Consider the following 18,792-nt stretch of genomic DNA (forward strand, 5'->3'; position numbering starts at 1 on the left):
TTTAGATACTCATTTTATACCATTAAAACTTTGGTATAATGATGTGTCTTGTATGATTGATACACATGTTTCTGCAGACATTGTGGATAGGGTAGTAAATATTCAAAATTTATGGTATTCACCATGCCTCTGAGGACAGGCAGGCGGGGACGCACAGGGTGGTGTTACAGATGTTAGGATGTACGTCCCAGGAATGCCAATCTTACCTCACTTTTTCTTTAACTGACTCAGTTCCCTTGTAGACTCAAATATAAACCCTTTGCATTTAGAGATGAAAAAGAAGAAAGGGACATCTTATTATACTACCTTGAATGAAATGAAAAAAAAAAACCCTCTAGCTGTATGCAGTATATTCAGAATATCCAGATTAACAAATTGACGTAAGTGTAGAATGATGTTTCCCAACATCTACTTGGAGGCCCACCAGTAGGTTGTGGAGGCTCATCTGAAGGACTTCAGATGGATTCAGACATGTGAGTCTTTTTTTTTGTTGTACTTATAAGTACATGGTCCTAAAGTCCTGGCCCCTTTCTATTTTCTTGTATCTGAAGGTTACTCAGTAAAGCTAAAGCACATTTTTGGTAGTTGCTAACATTTGGTATGCATAAACTCAAAAACTTGTTGAATATTTTAATTCCATAATATTAATAGAATTTTTGTGATTGAGTAATACTGTAAAATTCTTCCCGCACAGCAGGGAGAATGAATGGTAACAGTTAAGACCGGAAACATTTCTCACACTAGCACAGTGTACTTTTTATAGTTCATTCAGCTGAATAATGGGTTAGATCCCAGAACTATGACATTGCTTCATAGTCTGGAACAGGAGGCTAAATCTAAGAACAGGAAATTTAATTAGGAGAAAAACTTGTAAAGTTTTATACTTCATTTTGAAATATAAGCTTCAGTGAAAAGAATTAGGGAGGCTTTGCTTATAAATATATTCATGGTAAATAACCTCAAACTTTAGGAGGGACATTGGTGAACTGAGTTTGGACAGGGAAGGGTAACTCGTCTGAGAAACATGCACAATTGAAAGAAGTGGAAATATTTAGAATAAATGAAATCATTTACAGAAGAAGGGTTCTCTATTTTGTAGGGTTCTGTGGCTTTATTTTTGAAAATACATGGAAGATGTAAGCTAGACAGTTGCAGAGGAGAAGGTACTTTCTTCTGAAGCTCAGTTTCTTCTGAGAGAGAACAATAATATCAGTCTTGGGCAGGGAACAATGAGAAAACATCTAGTTAGCATCTGAAATCATTAGAGCATGTAAGGGACGATGTGCTATACTTCTTAGGTCCAATTTTGATTGGAGGATGACTTTTTCCAATCAGTTCTCACCAGGTTGAGGAGTGGCACATCTGAAGTCAGAAGGCTAGCGTATACAGTAAGCTGTGAATAAAGGAGGGCCCGAAGTCTGGGAGCCCCATGTCATTAACCAATGACGACCCAGTGTATCTCCTTCCATTCACTCCTGTTAGTGTACAATTTAGGCACAATATTGAGGATACCCACTGTTATGGTTTAGGTTATAATGTGTCCCCCAGAAGCTTCTGTGTTAATGTAGGAGGTGATATGATCAGATCATGAAAGCCATAACCTAATTAGTGGATTAATCCATCTGATGGATTAATAACTTGAATGATGATAACTGTAAGAAGCTGGGGGGGGGGACGTGGCTAGAGGAGGTGAGTCACTGTGCTTGTGCCTTGGGGTTATAATATATCTTGTCCTTGGCTCTTCTGTCTCTCTTCTTCCTGGTTACCAGGAGGTGAGTAGCTTTCCTCTGCCATGCCTATTGCCATAATGCTCTGCTACACCTTAGGTTCAGACCCTCTAAAACTATGGGCCAAAAATTAACTCTTCCTCTTCTAAGTTGTTTTTATTGGATATTTTGGTCACAGTAAAAAAGTTGACTAATACAACCACTTTACAGCAAAGAAAGTGAGGCAGTGGGCACATGTCCATGGAATCTGGTGATTGAATCCCATACCGTACTCCACAGAAGATTAAGTTCTGAGAGAGTGATCAAAAAATTTTTAGAAAACAAAGCTAATCATTTAGGATGTGGCATACACTCTGAATCAATGATTTGTCATATGGTATTATGTCCCCAGTACACAAAATTGGTGGGTCTTGGTACCATCATTGTGCATTATCCTCTTGGAAAATGAGCACTTCTTTTCTTTGAATCTTTTGAGCTATGTGGGGGGCAGATGACTTGTTTCTCAAAGGGGAATGCAGCCCACTGAATTTAAGGCTGTGCTGCTTCCTAGGCACTTCAGGATCTTCAAGCCAAGGGACCAGTAGGAAAGAGGAGGAGCTACCATCCTGGAAGAGATGGAGATACAGCTACTGGTGCACAACCTAGGGAGAGAGGAACATGCTCAGCACTTGGTGATCTATTTAGGCACTTCTTGCTCAGTTTTGATGGTAAATGTATGTATGTATGACAACTTGGCCTGAGAACAGCGTAACGACTAGAGGCTAAGATAACTCAGGGAGGAAGGTCCGTGTCACACCATCGGGTTAGCTACCAAGACTATCAGCAAGCAGTGTCTGGAGCAGACACAAGAGGAAGGAGAAATCGAGAAACCACTGATATGGATTGTGGTGTTCCTTTAACTTCACTTTCATACTTTTCCCAAGAAAAAGAGACTTGGAGGAGCTCCTTTCCGAAACTTCAATCCCTCCTCTTGCTCCCACACCTCCTCCTACTCCAAGGTGTGAATGTCTTTTCATTGAAACAATCTCAACCTTGTCTCCTTTTTTCTACTCTTGTTTCCTGCATTATCCTTCCTCTGCTTGATCTTCCTGTGGCTGATGGGTTTACTCCTTTTCAGTCTCTGTACAGATACGACTTCCTCAGGGAGGTCTTTCCAGACTACTGTATCAAAGACTTTTCCACTCCATCCATCACACCCTAAAGTGCTCGGTTGATAAAAATTTTTTTTTTCATTGAGCACACAGTAACTTCTTATGAGATGGTGATTTCACTATTAACTGGTTCTTGAGGAATTAATTTTCATTTAGATATTATTACCAGAATCCCTGCTCAGTGCAAGCTATGGGAATGTGGGTTCTCTGTCTCTTGTTTCTCTCTCTAGCATCTAGAATGCTGCCCAGTGGGCATACAGTCCTCAGTAATTATTTGCTGAATTAACAAATGATGCAGACATTTATTAAATATAATATTTTTTATTTATTGACTTAATTAAATATAATATTTACATTTTTATAAATATAAAAATATAAGACCATGTGATAGCATCAATGAATCTGTTGCCCTCTTTTGCAGTAGATTTGCTTTCCTTTTATCATAAGCAGAACTAGGAACCATTCTTAAAGTTATTGTGAATGAAAGGCAATTATATTTATCACATTTTGAAGAAAGGATGCCTGGCACACAGCTACGTTGTGCGGTGTCTTTCTCTGAAGAAAGTGTCTGCTCTCTGGCTTACTTTGGTAAGGGTGTTTTATAGGCCTTGGCCAGATTTTAATTATAAACTTCCAAATGAGTCATTCTTTCTTTGGGAACATTTATTTTACCTGTTTCCACCACTTCCTCTGGAGAGGTTAATCTAAATTCTGATAATACCAAGAAGGGCAGCACTTGAGTTTTGTTCTTATTATTAACAAGTTTAAATGAGTTCTTTTGAAGCTTTCCTTTTTATTTGGAGCACATTAATTGTGACTCTTTAAACTAAAGTCAGCAGTTAATATATAATTCAGAGCCCACTGGATGCCTTTTCTTTGTGAATACTGACATCATTGTTCTCTTTCTCAAGGGTACAAAGCACTTTGAAAGTGAACCCTTGTCTGTTATTACAGTAAAGTGCAGAAGTATTCAAACCTAATATTTTCAAGGTAATTTTTAAAGTAATTGCAGAAACTGTCCTGTCATTTGTATGTGGGAGAACTTATTGATTTATATTTGTTTAAAAATACAAAGATCTGTGTTGAGATGTTCAGTTAACCAACCTGGGAGTTCCTTGGTTTTTGTTTTATAAAATGTCAGGTCTGCTTTAACATTTTATTTAAATGTTAAATGAGATGTCTTAGGGACATTCAGAGTTAGAGCTAGTTGCAAAAATAAATGTTCGAATTAGCCTTGGTCAGAGATTTTGGGGCATGGTGTGCCTGATGAAGTACTGTCTTTAAGCAGACTGAAAGAACCTAAATCAAATCATAGCAGGGATTCTTTACTTTTCTTCTTCCTCAAGAGCAAGAGTCTCTCTCATACACACAAATGTCTAATTAATCTTCACCTTAAGGTAACCTACAAGGGACAATATGTATTCACCTACTGTGGTGGATAGAACAATGCTCCCCTGAGGATTTTCATGTTCTATTACCTGGAAATGGTGAATGCGCTACCTTACATCATAGAAGATTCTTTTCATCTCCCTTGAGATGGGAAGTTATCCTTGATTATCCTGATAGGATGCAATCACAAGAATCCTAAGAAGTCAGAAGAGTGTGATAAGATAAGCAAAGGTCAGAGATGTGGTCATGAGCCAAGGAAAGCCAGCTGCTTCTACAAGCTAGAGAAGGCAAGAAATGGATTTTCCCTGACTGTGCACTCACCTTGATTTTTTTTTTTAAGCTAAGACTCACTTTCGCTTTCTGACTTCCAGAGCTCCAAGAGAATAAATTTGTGTTGTTTAAAGCCACTCAGTTTGTAGTCATGATAGCAGCAACATGAAATGAACACACCCACATTATCTGGACCACAAGTGAGAGCAGGCTTTGTGCTTAATAGTCCCCTAAACTCCTCTGCCTGTGTAGGTCACCAGGAAGAGCATCCCTAATGAGAGGTCTGCAAATTCGAATGATGTTAAGGTATCTATTTAATATCAGAGTCATTGAGTGCCTAGGGCGAGTGTAGCAAAAAGACATCTTAATGGCAGGGAGACGGTTCTTGCCTGCATCCTACCCTCTAGTTTTGATAAAAGAGAAGCTCTTCAGGGTGTGGTTTTGAGGGAAGATGATACTGTGAGTGGAGATCCACTTTTTCAGGTAAGTTTTAGTTTAAACCTAATCATAACTTCTTTTCTTTTCTTCTCCTATCTTTAACTTGTATTTGTTTGATTTTTTTTCAAATTAAAATTTTTTGATTGACACATTAAGAACAAAAACATTGTGCCTATTTATGGGATGCTACGTGATGCTTCAATACATGCATACATTGTGCAATGTTTAAATCAGGTTGAACATGTTTATCTTCTCAAATATTTCTTTACATGGAAATATCGAAAATCCTTTTTTTCAAACTTTTGGAAATATACAGTGAACTATGGTATCTATAGTCATCCTACTCTTAAAACAGCACACCAGAATTTCTTGGTCCTATCTAACTGTAACTTGGTGCACACCAATCAACCTCTCTCCTTCGTCCCTAAGCCCCGCCCTTCTCAGGCTTCATTAGCATTCCACTCTCAGCTTCTGAGATCAACTTCTTTAGATGCCACGTGAGTGAGATGCCGGGGTACTTGCCTTTCTTGTACCTGACTTATTTCATTTAATATAATGTTCTCCAGGTTCATCCATGTCCCAAGTGATAGGAATTCATTCTTTTGTGACTGAATAGTAGTATCTCATTGCATGTAGGTGATGCACTTTCTTTATCCATTCATCAATTGACAGGCACTTAGGTTGTTTGCATTGCTTGGCTGTTGTGAACAGTGCTGTAGTCACTCTGGGAACATGACTATTCCTGACTTCATTTACTTTGGATAGATTTCCATTAGGAGGATTGCTGGAGTGTATGGTAGGTCTATTTTTGAGTTTTTGAGGAGTTTCCATAGTGTTTTACACAATGGATGTACTAATTTACATTCCTATTAGTAGTGTATAAGGAATCCTTTATTCCATATCCTCACAAGCACTTATTATCTTTTATCTTTTTGTTAAGAACCATTCTTACTGAAGTGTGGTGATTGCCCACTGGTTTCGATTTTCATTTATCAACATTTTTTTTTCACATATCTGTTGTCCATTTGTATGTCTTCTTTGGGGAAATATTTATTTAGATCTAGTGCCTCTTTTTTAAATTAAATTCTTTTTTTTGCCTTTGAGGTTTTTACAATTTTATTTTTGGTACTGGGGATTGAACACAGGGGTGCTTTACCATGAACTATATCCCCAGTCCTTTTTACTTTTAATTTTGAAATAAGGTCTTGCTAAATTGCTGTGGGTCTTACTAAATTGCTGAATTTGACCTCAAACGTATATCCTCCTGCCTCAGCCTCTCAAGTTGCTGGAATTATAGGTATACACCACCATACCTGGTTTGCTATTGAATTTTTTTGAGTTCCTTCTGTACTCCGGATATACCTCTTACCAGATATACAGTGTGAAAATATTTTCTCTCATTCTGTAGGTTGGCTTTTCACTCTGTTGTGTAGTCCTTTGATGTGTTGAAACTTTTTTAGTTGGATATAACTGTTTATTTTGGTTCTTTTTTTTTCAGTGTTTTTGCCATCTTGTTAAAAAATTTCTTGCCCATCCCAACATCCTAAAGCATTTCTCTTGTGTTTTCTTTTAGTGGTTTCATAGTTTCAGGTCCTACATCTATGTCTTCAACCCATTTGGAGCTGGTTTTTATAACTGGTGAGAAATCAGGGTCTAGTTTCATTCTCCTGCATATGGATATCTGATTTTCCCAGCATCATTCATTGGAAAGACTGTCCTTTCTCCAGCGCTTGTTCTCAGCACCTGAGTCTGTTTTGACACCAGTACCATGCTGTTTTTATTACAGCTTTGGGGTTATTTTGAAGTCCAGTAACATTATGACTCCTGCTTTGTTCTTTTTCGCTCAAGATTGCATTTGCTGTTTGGGTTTCGTGTGTGTGTGTGTGTGTGTGTGTGTGTGTGTGGTTCCATAGAATTTCAAGATTGTTTTTTCTAGTCTGTAAAGAATGTCATTATGTTTTCTTAGGGATCACATTAAATATGTAGATCATTTTGGGTAGGGTGAACATTTTAACAGTACGGATTCTTCCATAAGTCTTAATTCTTTTTGCTATCTATGCCAATCTAGTCTAAAATTAGTCCATTCATTTTTGAGCATTCATGTATTTCTCACACAGTATGGTGCTTATTTTTAGTGTGTGCTCAGTATGTTTAATATGTTTGAATTCTTATTCTGATATTTTAAGACTCTTTTCCCAATGTTATGTAATTGTCAGAGAAGTTTTCACAGTGCTGATACCAGTGAAAACATTCAGTATTACTGATCAATCAATCCATTATTGGGTTGAATTATAAGTCTCCACTTGAATCCTGTGTCAAAAATGTATCTTCTGATTATTTGATGATGAATCCTTACTGATTGTTTGATTGAAAGTTTTTTTTTTAGAATGTTAATGGGGGAGTCTTTAGAAATAATTAAATTACAGCTTTATAAAATTAATTTCTTGTCTTACTGGTGACCATTCAGGGCTGTTGTCTGTTTTCATAAATCATAAAATTAAATTATAGAAATATTTATTCCCTATCCTTAAGCCCCTTTGCCATTCCTCCCTTTCATCTCATGCAAGTGAGGATTCTCTTCTTTTTTAAAAATATATTGATTTACAAATAATTCTTTTCCATATGTATTTCCTTATTTTATTTGTGAACTATTGCATTAATTTGAATTCTAGACTCTTCTAAGAGACAGAATCTCTTGGAATCTTAGTAATATCTCTGTGAGAAAATATTATTTTGATCAGAAAATTTCAATCTGATTCATCCTGAAGAAGTAATTTTGAATAACAAACTGTAATTTCAGCCTTCTGCACCTCCCTAAATCCCAATCCAGACATGTAGGAAGAAGCCAGAAAGCACTCTTATTTCTTTCTTATGTGTTTCAAAAATAAAAACAAAAAATCTTTATTGGGAAATGGACTTTCAATTCAAGTGGTTTTAACTTAGAAAAATAAATTTGATAATTTTTTTCATAGATTATGTTCTATGGTTTTGTTTGAAAATTGGCAACTTTGAGATGGAACAAATTAATAACTAGAAAAGGAATTTTGTATTAGCTGCGGGAGCAGTTTCTGAATATCCATCACAGCTAATATCCTCTGGAAATGCACTTACTTTTTAGAGTATTAGCTAACCTTGATCATACAGATTTTTTTTTTCTTTGAGAAATCTCTATTCTTCCTGTAGAAAGTTCATAGCATATAGTGGTTCAATAATTCTGATCTCTTTTGCACATGAAATAATCCCCAATGAGAAACCAAGTCTCACCCAAAGAAAAAAAAATAAAAGGAAAAAGACCATCTAAAATAATAAAAATGTGGAAATGTATTCAATAGTAGGAATGTCCCTTTAAATTTAATGCTGACCACAATACTTTGTAATTTTCCTTCCAAAAAGTGGATTTTCCCAGCATGACACCCTGTGCTGGCATCAGGAACAGACACTTAAAAACACTTATGCCAAGGAGTTAACAGGAAATATCTTGGCAAATTCAGAGTCAAAAGGAAAGAACAGAATTGTCAGAACACATATCGTGTTTCTCAGAATTATCTGTATCATGTTGGAAGTTTTTATACGGAAGTGTGTGTTGACACAAATGATTAAGGCCAGGATTCCTACAATTGACAGGAAAATGACCTATAAATAATGACCTCTGATGGACTTGTCATGCAGTCATTAAGTGAAATATTCTAGTACCAGCTTCCTCCCTTTGGTGTCCCAATTTCCGGCTTCTGTGAAGTACTTTTCCTTTGCGAAGATCACTCGTTTTATCTGAAACCATCAAGTTTTCTTTGGGCTTTATCAAGTGATAATTTCATTCGCTCTCCTAGTAGATAACAGTATCAAGTGCTTTCATGAGTCTTGCTGGAACACATTTTGCTTGCACAGGATTTTTCTCTGGAGAGCCTCTTATTTCCATTTCTATTCAAAATTGCAAAATAAAATGCTGGAAATATGGAAAGTTTAGGATTTATGAAGAAACAAGTTAACTTTTGTAACTCATTAAGCAACCAATTTGCCTGCTATTTTATGTAACACACAATCTAATTTGTTCTGTTAAATTAACATCAATATAACTTTGGGGAATAATATTCAGAAATACAAAAAGGAGTTAAATATTAAAATTTCATTATTTTATGTGTATTATAAATAAAATATAAATTCCTAGCAAAGTTATTTCAGTAACCAAACTGAGGATGTAATTCTCAGGGCCTAGAGGAAAGTAACATGGCAGAACAGTGAATGAATCTATAAATTTCTTCTGGTTTTCAGAAGTTCCAATGGGGTTCTGTTTCTTTTTGTGATTTTTTCCTTCGAAATCAAAAAACACAGTATGGACCAGCTCTCTGGGTTTTATTTTTTATTTTTGTTTGTTTTTCCTTTCCTTCCTCCCTCCTCCTTCATGTTGGTGGGTAGTAGATTGAGGTGGAAAATAACGTGTGATAAGCACCATCTTCCAAACCCATGAGCAAGATATAGGTATGGATTCAGGAAAAGAAATATGAATAATTAGAAACTATATCATAATACAATCGTATTACATTAAATCAATATGTAATGTAATAAAAGCTAAAAAGTAACCTTAATCATATGAAGGCTCCATTATCAAATAACCAGTAACCTGTCAATTATACATTTACTATGTTTTTCATTCTAAATGTTAACATTGGGATAACATTTTTTTAGGACTACTTTTTTTGGCGGGGGAGGGTACTGGGGATTGAACTCAGGGGCATTTGACCACTGAGCCATATCCCCAGCCCTATTTTGTATTTTATTTAGAGACAAGGTCTCACTGAGTTGCTCATTGCTTCACCATGGCTGAGGCTGGTTTTGAACTCTTGATCCTCCTGCCTCAGCCTCATGAGCTTCTGAGATTACAGGCCTCTGCCACCCCTCCAAGCTAAGAATACTTGTTAAAACAACTTTTAAAACCCCTACGCCACCTCACATTAAATGATATCTACCAAAGATATAAGATATTGGGCTTGTAACAATGTTTACAAGTTCAGAGATGAAAGGGACCATAGAATCATTTCATTTAAACTTCCTATTTTGTAGCCAGTCGAAGTACACCTGAGAGCCTTTGGGAAAAAAAACATTGAGTGCCCTGTGTTCACAGGATGGAAAACAAAATTCACCTCGACATAGTAATATTCTGGTATGATGTGATACGATGTTCTGAAAGCCAATTCTAAGAATGAATCTAGGATTCACATTTTCTCTGAACTGGCAATTTCTGATCTCTCTTTGTCGTCCTCGTATACCTCTTCAGACAGCACAGTATCAATCAATCTTGCTGATATTGTGGTTTATTCTAGAGGTTGGAGAATATTAAAAGAGGAATAAATCACAAACTCACCTTCGCAAAAGACTGACAATCATGATGCAGAGACAGGACGTGCACGCCTGTAGAAGGGGAAGTGGAGTCTGCTCCCTCTGAATCCCGACAGGTGTCTGTCTTCACCTCTTGCACCATGCTCACCAAGGCACTGCCAATAGCCTTTCTAAAGCACCTGATTGACTCTACTCTTTCTCTGCTTGAAATGGGTGTGTTCTTCCAGGAAAAACCTAGTGAGCACTTCACATCACAGTTAATACTCTTCCAAGCTATCTTTGCAGTCATAGGCCTCACTATGATCCTAAAATGGAGCTAATCTCCAGCCAAGTGGCAGAGCCTACTGTTGCCTAAAATCCCTACTTTTAATAAATAGGCCTCCATGTACCTTTTTATACCATGCTGCACGGGATGCTGCCTTTTTGCCCTTATTCTGCCATTATCTACGGCCCAGGTGGGTGCTACATTTTCATAGAGCCTTTTTGTTCCATCGAGAATGATCTTCTGGTGCCTAGGACATCTTTAGAAGGATGGCTCTTATAAATATTTTTCGTGAGGCATTTAGATTTGCTCTTGGACTATATTTATTCTTACTAATGGAGGGTATATTTTCTGAGGAGTATGTGCTGATTCAACTATGTAATTTAGAAAAAAAATATCTTTTTTTTCATAGAAAAATCTCAGGAACTGTTTTAAAAAATACTCACTAAGACACAATTTAACATACAGTTGGCCTAACTTCCCCCTCAATAAAGAAGAAAAAGTTGCTCAATATTTCACAGGACAGTTTCATTTCTGAACAGTTAAAAAAAAATTTAAGAAAATCTTTGAGGCATGAGAGTAAATAAGGAATTCTTATGACAAAAACAATATGGGTCCCGCAAAAGAACTTTTAAAAATGGAATCAAGTAAAAGTAAAAATTTTGCTCTGCTAATGACACTACTAGAAAAACAAAACAAAACAAAACAAAAAAACAAAAACCAGTCAAGTCTCAGGCTGAAAGCAATATTCATAACACATACATCTGCTAAAGGACTTAGATTCAGAATACAGTAAGAAATTCTTCAACAATAACAAGACCAAAATATTAATAATAATTTGAACAAGCACCTCACAAAACAGATGTACAAATGGCTAATAAGCTCAGAAACAGATGTTGAACTTCTTTAGTCGTCAGGGAAATGCAAATTTAAAACAACGTCAGATACTACTATATGTCTATTAGATTAGCTACAATTATAGAAATGAAAACCTGACAGTATCATCTGCATATAGCAACTAGAACTTTCATACACTGTTACTGGGGATATAAAATGATAAAACAATTGGAAAATAATTTGGCAATTTCTTATAGTTACATATACCTTTAAAAAGTGGACCAAGTAATTCTCTTTTAAGTCTTTTCTAGGTATTTACCCAAGAAAAAAAGAAAATGTGTGTCCACAAAAAGACTCATGCATGAATGTTTATAGCAAATTTACTCCTAATGACCTCAAGGTGGAAACAACCAAAATGTCCAAAATAAGTAAATAATTGTGAAATATTTATACAGTGGAGTACTACTCAACAATAAAAGGAAGCAAAACTACTGAAATACTCACCAAGATGGATAAATTTCAAGATCATCTTGCTGATCTAAAGAGCCAGACCAAAAAGATTCCATGTTATCTGATTCCATTCTATGGTGGCAGAAATACTTCCCCTGTTATGGATGGAAAGGGGATTAACTGCAAAAGGGCTTGAAGAAAATTTTGGTGGGAAAGAAATGCCCTCTACCTTGATTGTTGAAATCTTCTGACTATACAGTATGAAAGAAAAAAGACTATGTTTGTCTCTACCAAGAGTAGATGCCCTGGAATTCAGATTATTTAATGTTAGTACATTAATTATTAAATATGTCCCCTTATTTCAAATTAATTTTAAATACGTTTACTCAGTGAAATTTCACTATATAATCATATGATAGCTTTTGTATAACTACAATAGAACTAAGAAATGAAAGACAAGCATTTTCAAAATTGATTTTACAAAACTCTTGGGGCCAGAGGTGCTTTAGTATTCAGAAGTGCTTGTTATGGGAATAGTCATGTAGGGCATGTACCATATATTACACACCACCTGTGGCATTCCTTAATGAAAATATTAATATTCATTCTGAAAACACATGACAATTCGTACAAAGAAATACAGACCATCTATAATCTCATGTCAGTTCAGGGCATGTTTTCAGCCAAATAAGTGCTAGTATCAACTTACCCAACTTCAGATTCTAAAGGTTCTCTGATTTTTGGAATTGCAGGGAAGGGATCATCAATAATTTACCAAGGATTTTTAAGATGACTCAAAAGAGAACATGCCTGCCATGTTCCAAGGTTAAATATGTGGTTGTGAGGAACTGGATAAATTTAGACAAATCTTGGCCACCATTAAATTTATGGCATTTTTTTTTTTTAGTGGAGAAATATAACCTAATCCTATCCATTGATAGAATTTTCTGGTTTTAGTGAACTTATTCTGAGGATAAAGTACCACTTCTAATTTGAATGAAACATCCTTTTACTATTGAATTTTATTTTAAAATGTATACCTATAATATAAAACTACAACAAATGAAGAATTTCTCTATAGAAAATACAGTGCCCTGCTCCCTAAAAATAAACAAACAAAAACCTAAACATGGAATCAAAAACTAAATTCTAATCTTAAATATTAATTTTTTTCTTTTGGATCATTCATTTGGGTCGAATTTCTTCTCTGTTCTGATCAGTGCTCATTGCCTTGTGTGTAAGATGTGTGTACATCTGTTTCCTAAGAAAAATATTGGTAAATATGGCATAAGATAGAAGGAAATGTCCTATAGCACCAGAGCATGGGTTGGGAGTTAATCTTAAGAATCTCTTAAAGACCTTGTGATTGCAGATAGTTGGGTTCTTCCAAACATTTATAACTTCTGTAAATTGTGACCTTAACTAAAACTATTATGATTGTTTTTAGATTATATGCGAAACTCTCAAGCACCCAACACACAGTAGGTACTTGATAAGTGATGATTATGAAACTTTTATTACAGTACTGATTAACCTAAGCAGAGTAGTATGTGGTTGAAAAGAGATGTGCATAATTGTGTTAGAGATCTTCTTTAAACTTTACTTTGTGAAAATTTTATTCTGTTTCTCCCTATAAAACTATTACATTTTTTTTTTGCCAGAATTTGGCAAGAGCTGTATCTGATAATGTTTGATGAAACCATGCAGAGTGTACTGTTCTTCAACATCTTCTACAAAGTTTATAGTCAGGAATTATAATCCATTTAGTATAAAGAAAGCTCAGAATTCTATGAAAATGGAGGGGGAAAGTTTTCATTCAATAGCAAAGATATAAATTGTAACCAGGGATCATTGAAAAACAGGCTGTAACTGAGTTTTGACATAGTGGATGAAGTGGGTCTCATGAAAGTTTTGCTATATTATCTGTAGAATATAGCAAAGCACATGAAGGAGGGTATCTTATGGTAAAACATCTGCTGTAAATAGTACACTAGAGTTCAGTGAATCACTCTTGAAATCATTCTGTAAGACTGATTACTTAAATATCAAACGCAGTTAAGCAATCTGCTTATTTCTTGTTTACTTATTTAGTTTTTTACCATGTCTATGGGAAATTCTCTGCAGGTCATCATAACTCAGTTGAAGACAACTGATAATGAGAAGAATGCTAATTGGTTTCCTCCCTCTTATCACTGATCCCTACACAGTGAGTAACACTTCCACATTCTTCCTCTTGTTGTTACCCCACCTCTCTTAATCTAGACATTAACATTTTTTTGGAAGTAATATGAGCTAACAAAGCAATGCACAGCATTGATAAGCAGTACTGAATATTAGTGCAGTGAAATTGGATTAGAAATAGTGTGTGTTTAAATTCACTGCATTAAAGATTTTCTGAGCAAGCACTCAGCCAAGTGCTAAGAAGAAAAAACAAGACCCTGTTTTTACACTTTGGGAACCCAAAATCTGTCTGTCTCTATATTCAATCATACACACACACACACACACACACACACACACACACACACACACATGAGCTTCAGTGGAAATTAAGAAAGAATATATATCTTTTAAATATCATATATACATAAATCTCAGAAAAATAAGTGCCATGCCAAATTATAGCCAAAGTAATAAACATTTAGACAAAGAATAAACTCTGGGCCAGCAGAGACAGGGCCATTATGCTACTCAAAGCTGTGGGTTCTACTCCAAGACTTCTGTGGCCAAACCAACCTCACCTCAAGTTGGGTAAGCCAAGAGTAATCTACCATTTCAGTCCTTCAATTCCACCTCCTTCAAAGAAACTGTCAGGACTAAACTCATGAATTCCCAGACCTTTGATTGCTTCTGCATTTAGTCTATATCCCAAATCTCACTGACCCCTTTGAAAAATAGTCTTAAGAAGGTCTAATAAACAAAACCCAAGATTCTATTTTCTACCTGTAGTATGCTGTTTGCCTCCCTGAGACTTCTCCCAATGCTGCTTCTTCTTTCTTTCAGACTAATGTGTTCCCTAAAAGACCTGTTTCTGCAATGCAGAAGTTTCCCCTCAAGCTCTGTTCATTCATTATATCCCCCACCACCCGTGCCAGAACTGGACCCAGGCTCTATTGAGAACCCAGTGTCACATGTAGGCCTGGAGGTAGCTGTTACCTCCTGTCATCACCATATATAAAGTAACAATCACTACAGTGCCTGCCTTTCTTAATTCTTATTGCAGCTCTCAGACTTCTGCTTCTGCTCTGTCCATAAGGAAGGTTCTCCAGTCCAATCACTTTCTCCCACGCCTTACAGTTGGCTTTTCACCTCATTCACTGAACACCATGACACCCACCTCACCCACAGAGATTCCTCCTCTTGACAGCCCATTCAGAACGTTAAGTCACTCTTTCCAGCGCTCTCTGCTTCACTCTGACACCCATTATTAAGGCCACAAACCACAGCTCTCCGTCACCTAAAACTAATAAAATCTGAAGTCCTGCATCTATAGTGAATATTTTTTTCAGCTAATCCTCTGGTGACCATTCTTTCACCTTTTCAGAGCCTTTAGTCATTTGACCCTTTATGCTCTGCCTTCTTCTTAGTCTTACCTTAAATTGAACTATAATCACAAACATAACCACAGACACCTCTTATCTTCCCAGCCCTCATTTTCAGCTTAGATTCCAATGCTCCATTATTTCAGTTATTCTTTTTTTCCTCCTTGTGAACTTTAATCCTTTGGTCTTTTCATTGCATTCATTTAGCAAAAGTAAATCCTGAAGGAATCCATTTTCTATGTCTTGGGCAGCTGGACAATCCTGGAGGAAATAACAAATAGGGGCGAGTGATGTTATTATTACCCATTGTCATCTAGGTCACTAACAGTACCTGCATATCCTACTCTATTTATTTTTCACTAGCCTCACTTATTCACAACTATTCTATATCTTTTCTTGGCCTCAATTTATACCATGACAGACTCATCTTTCAGGTCAGTTTATTTCCTGAAAGAGAGAAATAGAAAGTATTAGATGAGACACCATTAAATCCCTCAATAAGAGGACATCCTCATCTATCTTAACTTCCTCCCCTCATTTTCAAAGGAAGAAACACTGTCCCCCACCATGTTTAAGTCCAGTCCTTCCACCCATACCCCTCATTCAATCCCTTTCACTCTCCCAGGAAGCACACGATGTCAATCATCTCTTGTGTTTCAGGTAATCTATTCCTCTTTCTCCAGCACTTCCTTCCTATAAGCATTTAAAAAGTTCTTTACATCTTTAAGACAAAGCAAAATTAACAAAAACAAAACTTTTCTTGACCCCAATTTTACCTCTACCCTCTCTTCTCTCTTTCTCTGTTTATGTTGACAGATATCTTGAGTATCCAAAATGTGTATATATGTCCCCACTCTCTCCTTACATATTCTATCAGCCTTATGTCCTGTGTGCATATGCGCTCTGCCAAAACAGCTCTTACTGCCATCAATGATTATTCCATGTCACTAATTTCAAAAACCAATTTCTTGTTCTTTGGCCTATTTTACTCTGAGCAGTGCTTACAACTTTAGGTTAGAAGTTAGAAAAAGGTAATTGTTAAAACTATGAGCTGTGTCAGATGGTGAGGAAGGGATTGGTGAATCTGCACTAGCTGGAATTTGAGTCAATCAATTATAATCTCTCTGTTTTCTTTTCTGTAGATGAGAGACAAAAAGATGGTTACTATTAAGGAGTGCTTCTCTCCTGTAAACCAAGAGGCTATCTGGCTATCCACCATTTACATTAAGTGAGAAACTTGGACTTAACTCTTGATGTTTCCTTTATCTTCACCGCCAACAACCAACCACTGAATCATGTCCTTCTATTTGCTAAATTGCTTTCCAGGTCATCCACTGCTCTTATTTTTCACATTTCTTCTCAAAGATTTTGGCACCTGGATCTCCATCGTGCTCTTCAACCTTTCAATATCTGCACAGGTCACCTGTCAGTGTCCTGGATCTAAATTCCTTCACAGACTCTCTCCCAGTTGATCTTGTACAGTGTCTTAGAAACTAACTTTTAGGGTCATGCTCTTATCTTTGTAAAGGCCAACACTGCAATGCTTCCAGGTTTTCAATTTCAAACCTCACATTCTCCAACCAACACCTCCTCCCTTGCCAGCCAATGCTCACTAGGATGACAGCTTAAACAATCCTTTCACCACTCCAGGCACCTCAGTGCATCAGTCCTAACACGCTTTCTCTTTCCATGTATTCTTTATACAGTTTAAATTCAAGGTCAGTCATTATAATAATTCCTTGCACATGTTTGGGACCACTTTGTGTTTTACTTTCTTGGTACTGTTGGAAAAAAAATGAAAACCCTGATTAAATTGTTTGCCTCATTCTCTGCTTGCATGGACAGAGATGTCTCCCCTTTACATGGGGATTGCCTATTAGTTCATTAAACTATTTCCCTTTCTTCCTAGTTATAAAGCTAAACAGTATTTACTAGCATCGGTTGGCTTAAGGTGCTGCCATGACATTGAATTTTAGTGGATGACATATGAGAAGAAATGATGCATGCCACTTTCAGGCCAGACATATATAAAATTTCTTGAAAATCAATTTTTTTTTCTTTTCCACAAATTTCCAACTGGGTATCAATACCAATATGACTTTGGAAAACAAGGGTTGAGCTTCTACCAGCCAGTATCACTGAGAGATGGGATTGTATGACCTGGGATTACACCCTACCATGTCCCACTAATTATTAAATTTTATGTTACTGAAATGTATTTCTATTGGATCAGGTCAGTGCAATTTCAGGATTTGTCTGTTATAGCAGCTTGGAATGTGTTAATAAATAAAACCGTCATGGAACCATGTCTGTAGATAAACGCACAGTTATGTTAATTGGTTTTACTTTTAAGTTCATGATCACTAACCTTAATTATTGCCCAGCAATAACAATAAACTCTCCTATCCTGTTCATATCCTATCCTTTCCGATCCTATCTTACTATCATAGACAATAACTTTTGGCTTTTCGTCTTTCCTCAAAGTTCACACCTGGTCTGTCTATAGATAACATCAATATTTTTAAAATATATACAGAATTTAACTACTTCTCAATCCAGGACAAAGCTCTATTTTATGTCTTTTTACCAAAATAGTCCCCTAACTGGTGTCTCCTTTCCGTTTCTTTCAACACAGCCCAGCAGACAGGGTGATATTCTCAAACTGCAAGACAAATTATTTCAGATCTCAAAACCCTCCAGTTTGGCTTTGCATGAGTTCGGGTCCAGTCAGAAAAATAGAAGCAACCCTAGATATTTCAAACTTAGGGAACTAATTTGGATGTCAGATGCCTGGAAGAGCAGAAGATAACAAAGATTAAATGCTGGGAGTAGCAGCTGCTACAGCTGGGCCAAGGGCAGTCAAAGGGTTAGCAGAACTAGGAGTTGAGAAGAGGGACTCTGCAGGGCTGGTTCTCTGCTAAGGGAGAAGCCACTGCCAGAATGTGTTGCTTCCTCAGAGAGTGTGCCACCACACTATGCTAGAAGTGTCACCAAACAATGGAGGCTGATCCAGTTGCTGTTTCTGGGGCAATACTGGGAAAGACTGGAAAAACAGGAAGGAAGTCCCCACTGCCCTTCTTTCCATGTATCGGGAGGTAGAACCCAAAGGGGAGCCAATTGGCAAGGGTAACTGAGAAATGTAATTTGAAAAATCCTTTGGCTACTCAGCACTCATAAACACTCCTCTACACATATTTTGATTTCCACACAACAGTTAAGATGTCATGCTTCCACCCAGAAAAGTCCAACTCACTTTTACACAAGTGAAGTCATGCATACTTTCTCCATGAAGAGGAGACTCCATTTCCTAGTATTTACCATGCCCTATCTCTGAATGATGGGAACTTCTCTTACTGATTAGTCACATTCACACCAAGGATCCTTACGTGAAG

At 36.6% G+C, this 18,792-nt stretch overlaps 2 long non-coding RNA genes across 2 annotated transcripts in view; one reads left to right on the plus strand and one right to left on the minus strand.

Annotated features, from left to right (window-relative positions):
- LOC120892867 (uncharacterized) overlaps window positions 1-14,064 on the plus strand; it is a 50,268-nt gene extending 36,204 nt beyond the window's left edge. Inside the window, exon 3 of the long non-coding RNA XR_013430256.1 lies at window positions 13,983-14,064. This is a non-coding gene — a long non-coding RNA (uncharacterized LOC120892867). The remainder of the gene's footprint in view (window positions 1-13,982) is intronic.
- On the minus strand, window positions 8,506-14,320 carry LOC110598560 (uncharacterized). The gene is made up of 2 exons (XR_013430257.1): window positions 10,335-14,320; window positions 8,506-8,918 (listed from the first exon to the last, which is right to left on the minus strand). It is a non-coding gene; the product is annotated as an uncharacterized LOC110598560 (long non-coding RNA).
- Between the last annotated feature and the right edge of the window lie 4,472 nt (window positions 14,321-18,792).

The sequence above is a fragment of the Ictidomys tridecemlineatus genome, chromosome 14 (assembly GCF_052094955.1).
Source record: "Ictidomys tridecemlineatus isolate mIctTri1 chromosome 14, mIctTri1.hap1, whole genome shotgun sequence".
NCBI classification, from domain to species: Eukaryota; Metazoa; Chordata; class Mammalia; order Rodentia; family Sciuridae; genus Ictidomys; species Ictidomys tridecemlineatus.